This window comes from Culex quinquefasciatus, chromosome 3, assembly GCF_015732765.1.
Source record: "Culex quinquefasciatus strain JHB chromosome 3, VPISU_Cqui_1.0_pri_paternal, whole genome shotgun sequence".
Lineage (NCBI taxonomy): Eukaryota > Metazoa > Arthropoda > Insecta > Diptera > Culicidae > Culex > Culex quinquefasciatus.
In genome coordinates, this window is record NC_051863.1 from 29,176,822 (window position 1) to 29,186,314 (window position 9,493).

At 39.6% G+C, this 9,493-nt stretch overlaps 1 pseudogene; it reads right to left on the bottom strand.

Moving 5' to 3' along the window:
- Positions 1–3,616: 3,616 nt before the first annotated feature.
- Positions 3,617–6,412, bottom strand: LOC6045166 (annotated as a pseudogene).
- Positions 6,413–9,493: the final 3,081 nt, after the last annotated feature.

Genomic DNA, 9,493 nt, shown 5'->3' on the forward strand with positions numbered 1-9,493 from the left:
AGAGTCCGGCAGCAGTGAGCGATGACCTACTAAACCATAAAACGTGGCGAGGAGGTTCGGCCGCGGTCGGATTTTCCCTCATTTAATTCATCAATTCCGCTGCGCGCGAGCTGTGCCGGGGAAGATACCGTGGAGGTCAGCTAATAACTGTACGTGCCCCGGATTCGGGCCGGCATATCGGCCGAAATGGTGCGGATTTCCAAGTGCTGCTTGGCAGAGATTTTTGGAACCACCCGAGTGAAAAGTAGAACAACGGCTTTGTGGTGTTTGTTGTTGACGAAATTGTCGCGACATCGATGACCAAGTCTTTATCTTCGATAGCCGGCCGAGCTGTTTGGGCGGGTAAACACACAAAGAAAATACGAACCAGGCGGAAGTGTCGCGACGGTGGCGTAAGTAGAGCAGGTCCCTGGAGATGTCTGTTGATGGCGGCGAACATTGTGAAGAATGGGGGTGCTCTTTGTGTGTTCGAGGATTAACGGCTGTTGTGGGTCAGGTTGGGAATTCATGGTCAGCCGAGATCAGCTGAGTCAACAAAGTTTTGCTCAAAACTAAGAACTCTTAACCACATGAAAAACTCGTAAATGAGTTTCTCAAAGTATCTCTCAAATTCGCAAATTACACCTCGGACTGCGCACTTGTCGAGGGCAATTTTTTCTCAAGTTTTTCACCCAAGGGTGCTAAATGGAATATAATGATGGTCGTGCACTTGCGCTGGTACTCTGCCAACAGCATGGATGGGGTGAGCTCACGGGGAAAGTGATATTTATATGAAGTGTATCCAAGTCGGATGAGGCGCGGCTTTATGAACTGTTGCAGACCAACAGCGTCCGGTTTGTTTGAAGTTCCCATCGAGAAGCTAGACACTGACCAACCAAGTTGATTCATCAAACGACTGAACTAAAAATAATATCAACAACAACAGCGGCGTCGTCGTCGTCGGGAAGGTGAGAATTACGTCAATTATTTGAAGTTGGTTGGGAGGAACTAAATTTCTTGTGCCATGTGAGGAAGTCGTGTCTGTTTTACAAGAAATTTGTCCCTGCTAAATCGAGACTCAAGCTAACAAGCTTGCAAATTTGTTTCTTGTTTCGCGAACTTGGTTCTCCAAGGAAAACATAATGTTCTACAACTAAGTACAAGGTCGTACATAGAGTAACATAACTCCCAAACGTAATTCTTTATCCTTGAAAGCTGTGAGCAAGTGGAAAAATCGCAAACTGCGTTTTGAATATATCCGTCCCCAGGCGGGATGTCCGGAAAGCGTTCCAAAGGACATGGGATTATAAATATGGGATGACATAAATATAAGAACATCACCATCGGAACGACGAACCGCATCGTGACAGCAGCAGCAGAGGCATTTGAGTGAAGAAACACACAGACATTGCGGCAACTTGTCGGGAAGCGGTGCCAAAATGTGTCCCGGAAAATGGCTGTGGTTTTCCCCGGTTCCCGTCTTAAATATTCAGGCCTCGGAGATGCAGGCAAAGTGTAAAAGTTGGTTTTGAATTGTGGAAACTATGCTAAGGTCATGATGTGTCAGCTATTGATTTTGGAATGGCAAGTAACGGTTGTTATTAAAATTTATTGATTTGATATACCGTAATACAAATTTTCCATTAAAAATCGAACCAACAGAGATTAAGTGACACTCAGAAAAACTAATTCTTTAATAAATTTACACTTCGAGAGGCTGTTTCTCAGAAACTTGAACTTGAAAACGAAGCAATCCTTAAAAAAAATCATTGTCGTTTGCAAATTTGTTTTTGGCAACGAATTTTTAAATTTGTTGTACAATTTTTGCCTTCCTCACCTTACTGAGGAAAGGCTATAAAATCACTCGAAAAATGAACTTTTAATTCGACCTCGTAGACCTACCTTCACGTATACCTATCGACTCAGAATCAAATTCTGAGCAAATGTCTGTGCGTGTGTATGTCTGTAAGTCCGTGCACCGAAAAATATGCACTCGATTATCTCCGGACTGGCTGAACCGATTTGGACCGTTCTGGTTTCATTCGATTCGTCTTGGGGTCCCACAAGACCCTAGTTAATATTATGAAGGTTTGATAAGTACTTCAAAAGTTATGCTAAAAAACGATTCTGGCTAAAGTTTGAAAGATTGTAAAAAGGGTGGTTTTTGTAAGCAAACCCGTCTAATCATACATTTTTAGAAAGGTATTTGAAAGACCTTTCCAACAAGCCCAAAAGATTGAAGATCTGATAACCCTATCAAAAGTTATGAGCACCTAAGTGTCATTTGTACACATTTTAGAGGCCGGATCTCAAATATGTTGATGAAAAAGTTGTCCAGATCTATCCGGAGATCTGGCTCCCGGGATTTTGTTGATTTGAAACTTCCGGGAAAAATGAACAGATATACAGTGAGTCAAATATTTGTCCGTACCCCCCCCCGTACGGAAAATGTTTGTGATATAAAAGTACATAAAATTCGACTAAAGTGCCACGTTTTATACATCAATCGACGCGGCAGAATATCCTCTTTAAGACACTGTCATTGGATTTGCAAAAAACTTTTTCTTAAAAAAAGCATAAGCATAAGCATAAGCATAGGTGCCCACCCGCAGTTGCTACTCCGTTATTGACCAGGACCTCCAGAAGTTACATCCACGAGCCGTGGAAGATAAGTGGGTGCTATCTTTCCTCGCTTCGCAACTTCTCAAAGGCCCCTATCATGCTGATCAATACCGGCGCCGGCCACGACCAGTGGTAGGGTCACGGGAAGTGGATGGGAATGTTAGTCCGATACTTGAGTGATAGAGACCGCCCAATCGACTGCTTCTCCGACAAAGTATCACATGAGTTTTGAGGGGGTTAGTAGATGGGTATGAGGTCAGGATTCACGAGTGGCAGTGATGTGACCATGAGCATTTTGTTTATCGGTTGAAATTTTAAATCTTAGGCAGCCGGCTGCGGAAAGATAAATAATTGATTATTTAAAAGTTTGTTTTAATCGAACGCGTGCCAACCGAGCGGTAGTGCTATGGGCTGGACTTATCAGTATATTTTTACTGTTGGTACAATTAAGATAACGCGAGCAAATGTCAAAAATAGTAGATGAGTTAATACTAAAGCTGCCAGTTGGAATAAATAATTACGATCAACGAATATAAACGAAAAGAAAACAGGACACCACGTAACCGATTGTAATGAAATTAAAACAATAACTTAAACGAACTTAACCGGTGGCGTGCCTTCCTATCAACGATGATAAAAGAAGGACTTATAAATTTAAAATATAAAAAGACTCCAAAAAATACGTTGCATAGTAATCGCGAAGTCCCGCTACTCACAATCGAATCCGAAAGATACACAGAAAAAAATATTTCTGTAAATTTACATTATTTATCATGTACCAAAAGGTATCATGATAAATGATGTATATTTACATCGACCTCATTGGAAATTTACATGACTTTCATTGTAAATGTTCAAATTGAAAAACTCTTGAAATCGTGTAAATTTCCAATGAATCTAATGTAAACATACACGAACCAAAAATTTTTTTTTTGCTCCATTGAATCTAGAAATCGATTTAATTTTCGAGTTCTAGTTTCAATGGAGCAATTTCTAAATCTATAATTTCACAATCGGTTATATTACCCGATGCTTTAAGAATTCAAAAGGTGATGTTAGCACTGGAAAATAAATTTGCTTCAAGTTTACTTACGTGCGTTTATTCGTACACACTCTGCATTTTCGATCTGGATCGTGGTGTAGGCGAATGTTGGCGGTGATCTTCGTCGAGGCGCTCCAGTGATCCTGGTGGAAGGGATCCTCAAGGCTGACGATTGGGAAGTCCTTGATGAAGCAGTGGTACATGTCTTCGAGGAAGTCCGACGACAGCCAGGCGCTCTTGTCAGACTTGGGGTTCTTGAAGTCCAGATCGTACTTGCCGTCCTTGTGAAACTCGGACGCAGCAACGTCCACGCCAATCTCAACCTTTCCGGTGTATCCGGCCTTGGCGATGGCATCCTAGATCAGGTTTAGCGCTTCCTTGTGCTCCAAAATGTTGGGCGCGAAGCCAACCTCATCACCGACGGTGGTCGCGTCCAGACCGAACATTGCCTTGATGACGTTTTTCAGGTGGTGGTACACCTCCGTGCCGATCTTCATGGCCTCGGTGAAGGACGACGCACCGGTCGGCAGGATCATGAACTCCTGCATGGCCAGTTTGTTACCAGCGTGGCTGCCACCGTTGATCACGTTGAAGGCCGGCTCCGGCAGGATGATGTCACCGTTTCCGGACAGCTCAGCGATGTGCTTGTACAGCGGAATACCCTTCTTGGCGGCACCAGCCTTGCACACGGCCAGCGAGACTCTCAGGATGGCGTTGGCACCGAGCTTCGACTTGTTTCCGGTTTCATCCAACATCAGCATCAGCTCATCGATCTGTCGAAAGGGACGGAAAAGTATCCAAGTTATTCAATCGCTGTAGCAATAAAAAAACGGCGAAAGCGCGCCGCGCGAGTAAACGACTTCTTCTGGACTCGATTACACAACCGTTCTTGGTGCAAATATTTTTTTATTTTCAGAAAAAAAACTTCTTCCTAGGCACACTAGTCGAACGCCGTGTCACCGTGTCGGTGAGATCGTGCCAACCGTGTAAAAATAGTCGCATCGATCAAACTTACCTCCTTCTGCTGGGTCACGCACAGGCCGGACGCATGACGGCTGGCGCGATCAACGTTTTGATGTTCTCCACCGCCTTCTGTTGCGGGAAAACGGGGTAACACTTCCGATCGAAACACGACTTGCAAAGTTGATCGCAAATTTGGTGATTTTTGCTTCTCCTTTTTTTCTCCATCACTTGGCTTTGACAATTCTCGCTGTCATCTTTCTGCAACTCTCACAACCTTACTAGGTAGCACTGTTCGCTTTTGCGTAACTACCCAAATCTGAGTACACAAACAATGCGATGTTTTTACCAAATACTCAGTACCCCAATCAGTTCAACTCGAATTCTGCATCGGAATTCAATGGAGCATTTCCATTCGAGCAGTTTTTGCTTTTTTCTACAATGTCAAAAACTGCTCGACTGCGGGTGCTCCATTGTCAACGAATCCCGTTTCAAACGGAACAATCGGATCCGTTTTCGTATCGGTTTTTAAGTTTGAAAAGAAATTCTTGTTCAATTCAAATTGAATTTCGTTTCAGAATTCGCATTGAGTTGATTGTGTCATGGTTTTCTACTAGGATTTTGTCAAAGTTCTTAACGAGATTAAAATTCTAGCATATTCTGATCAAAATATATAATAACAAAAAAAACTTATCGAATAATCAAAATCTTTACCTAATTTTCCAAAAAACAACTCTTCTATAGAATGCTCGCAATAGATGTTACGTGTATTTTTGCATTTTAAGACTCTTTGAGAATTTTTACAACTTTGAATTTTAGAGCCACAAGTAGCAAAAAGACGTAACGGATTGAGGGAATTTTGAGAATCTTTGGAAGTTATTTTGCAAACTTTGCAAAGTCTTATCAAAATTGTTATGCATTTTGTTTCAAAATATTTAACATAAAACATGAAAAGCTTTCCCCCACCCACAAGTGTTTAAAATTGGTTACTTTTTACGCAAATAAAATCATCGCATACCATGTTGTGATTTAAGAAAAAATTGACCTATTCTCTACGATTTGTGTATATTTTGCATTTTTATATTTTTCATCTGTGTCAAACTGTCATTTCTACTGTCTGTCATTACTACTCGAATCGGGTGCTGCATTGAAAAAGTGTTTTTTTAAACCGTTTAAAAAAAAAACAATAAACTCGAACCGAACTGAAATCGTCAGCCTGCTTCAGGTGTGCAGAATTTAAAAAAAGGTCATCAGCAGAGGTGACGGGAGGAGCAGCAAACGAAGAGGCAGTGGCCAGTTCCGGAAACCTGCGAGATGCTGCAAAGGCCATAGGGTTTTGAAGTTTCGCAACCGTTCTCCCGGTGTCTGCATCCGTGGTGGTGTCTTATTTGTTGATATTGTCAAAGGGGTGCCATCGTTGGCCAGCTTCCGCGCCATCTAGTATTCCATCGCCTCGTCCTCGTATGTGATCAGGTCCTCCAGCTGCCGGATCGGAAATATTTGATCGTTTGGTACACTTCTGTTTGGCCAGCTAAAACCCGTTCGCGAACGACTACCTTGGCGGTGAATCGGTCCAGCACGGCGTACTTAAGCGCCTTGAAGATCATGTACGGCACAATCTTACGCTGCTCGTGGTAGATCAGCACAACATCATCAAGACCTTCGTCCTTGCGGAATCAATCCGGAAGAAACCCATCGTAATGACGCGAACCTGGTGCCTCTGCTGAGCGGCTGGCTGGAAAATGAGAAATACAAATTTAATAAAACAACAAATTACCAAGCAGATTAAAAATTTACCAGCAAATTCATTGATGGTGTCCACTTTGTAAACGTAGAGTACTTCACGGCAGAAATAACAACAAAACCAAACAAAAAAATGCTTCATCCATCAGCAACACGGATCAAGTTGTTTACCTTTGAACGAAAACAAAAATATTGGCATTCCACACCTACCCTTTCGAGAGAATGTCCGGTGCTACAAATTTGTTTCTCAAATTGCGTTTTGAACATAATCAAACGCGTTTAAACATATCACTTTTTAATCCGACCGCTTCTTGACCGCCACTTCCAACCAACATCACGTTCGAACTGTTTTGTTTTGATTTGCTGTCACTCGTAAAATCAATCATATTTACATGTGTTTTGGATTTCCATATGACGATTTTTACATGTATTTTAACATTTAGATGTTTCAGATTCATTGATGGTTGACCAAAATTATTTCATTTACATTACATTCATAATTTACATGTAATTAGATTTTACATGAATGTACAATAATTTACATTACATTCATAATTTACATGTAATTAGATTTTACATGAATGTACAATACATCACATTTAGCGTTTTACATTTGATTTAAAATTTACATATGGTGAGTTTACATGTGAAACACACTTTACATGAGGTGTATATTTACATATTTTTTTCTGTGTAGCTATCTAGAATTTTAAATATAGTATTAATTCGACCGCGATCCTCCAGAAATTCTTCGTCGGCGTGCCTTCCGATCAACGGTGATGTAAGAAGGGCTTTATTCATTAAAATGATTTTATATCATAAGCCTTAAAACATATTCGTCGGCGTGCCTTCCGATCATCGATGATATAGAAAGGACTTAATCCAGCAATACGACTTGCTTGTCTCGAAAAAAAAAATTTGGATCGTTTCTATCGAAAACTATGTAAAGAGGACAAAATAAACTCATTGGCCAACGAACGCGCGAACTAAACATAAAGAAAAAAGAAGAAGAAGAAGAATATCGATCACCCCATGCACACAAACAACGACACAAAAGAGATGAAAACAACACGAATCAGAAGAAATCCAATCACCCCATGTACACAAATAGCGACACAAAAGAGATGGAAAATAACACGAAAAAACAGGACTGCGCGTCCACACAGGCACCGCACTACTCGCACTCGAACAGCGACACAAAAGAGACGAAAAATAACACGAAAAAAAAAAAAAAAACAGGAATGAGCGTCCACACAGGCACCGCACTACTGATGCCATTATTTAATTATAATGACCAATCACCCCATGCACTCGAACAGCGACACAAAAGAGACGGAAAATAACACGAAAAAAAAAAAAAAACAGGACTGAGCGTCCACACAGGCACCGCACTACTGATGCCATTATTTAATTATAATGACCAATCACCCCATGCACTCGAACAGCGACACAAAAGAGACGGAAAATAACACGAAAAAAACAGGACTGAGCGTCCACACAGGCACCGCACTACTCTAAATTTTCACTTTCCGTGCTGAGAATTTGTGTACCGTCCTGGGTCAGAATGTTTTGCTTGAGGAATTTGAAAATTTCAAATTTCAGACTAGGGACTCGTAATCGGGCTGTAGTGGACGAAATTGGATGCTTCAAATTGCAAGAGGTGGGTTTTTTTGTCCTCTATCTGACCACCACAAAATTTCCCCCCGAGGGGTTATACCGGTTCTGGGACAATCCGGATTGTTTAACGGTATTGTTCCGAAACAGTATTTTTGATCGAAAAATGTCAATAAAAAAGATGAAAACAATGTATATTTTGAACAAATATTGTTGAAACTTGTTCAATAGAGACTCTTACTACATAAAATAGCAATTTTATAAAAATAGTTGTTTATAAACTTATGTTTTGATAAGTTTTACTTAAAAATACTAAATTTAAACCAATTTTTAATATAAACTTACTAAACCAAGTTATCAGAAGTTCAAAGTTGTCACAAACTGGCTAGAGGTACTAGTATTTGACACAGAAACAACATTTCATAAATAAATTCACTTGAATCGATCAGATATTGTACTTTTACTAAGGGTACGGACAATTATTTGACCTCTTTTTTTTACTTTTTTCAGTAAACTATTTTTGTATTTTTTAAGAAAAAGTTTTTTGCAAATCCAATGACAGTGTCTTAAAGAGGATATTCTGCCGCGTCGATTGATGTATAAAACGTGGCACTTTAGTCGAATTTTATGTACTTTTATATCACAAACATTTTCCGTACGGGGGGGGGTACGGACAAATATTTGACTCACTGTATTTTTTTACTGCCTTAAAGCTTACAAAACTTTAAAGTAATATAACTATTGAAAGTGAACAATTTTCATGAAACAGCCCCGTAGGTGTTGTTCTAATATTACGTCCAATGATTTTTGGGATTCTAGACCCCATACTCCATGTAGATATGTTGAAAAAAAAATTTATATAAAATTTGTAGGTTTGACATTCTTACTACAGAAACAAATATGTACATAATTGTGAGGAAGGCACCAACCACCATCGGTGGATTAAGTAACGTTTTTTTTAAACAAAAATCGCCATATTTTCAAAATATGCCTTGTTAGTCCCTTTTAATAAACAATAAACAAAAATATAAATAAAAAAACGTATTTTGGGAACTAAATTTTAAGGGATACAAATTCTATTAGAACGTTGCCTACGATACAAGATATGTTGGGAAAGCTAATGATGCAAAATGGTTGTTTTGATAAGGAAAAGCGTGGACAAAGTATCATCGAAATAAAAAAATATAAACTATATAATCCCGATAAATATGCATAATTCTAGATTATAACTCTCATTTCAAGATTACATTTTCAAAACTTCCTATCTGCAAAGGAAACCCATGACGGATAGGTTGTTTTGAAAATTTAATCTAGATTTAAAAATTTAATATTTTTCTAAACACTACAGATTCAATTGCTGAACAATTTAAAAAACTTCAGTAAAAATTATGGAATCAGAGCCGTACCTTGGGCCCACGGCGCCCTTGGAGAAGCATCAATTTGGCGCCCCTCCCAAATTAACAAGCATTTTGATAAATTTATGTAAATTTTCAATGATTGCATCAATATGAGTTTTGATTTTATAATTGCAAT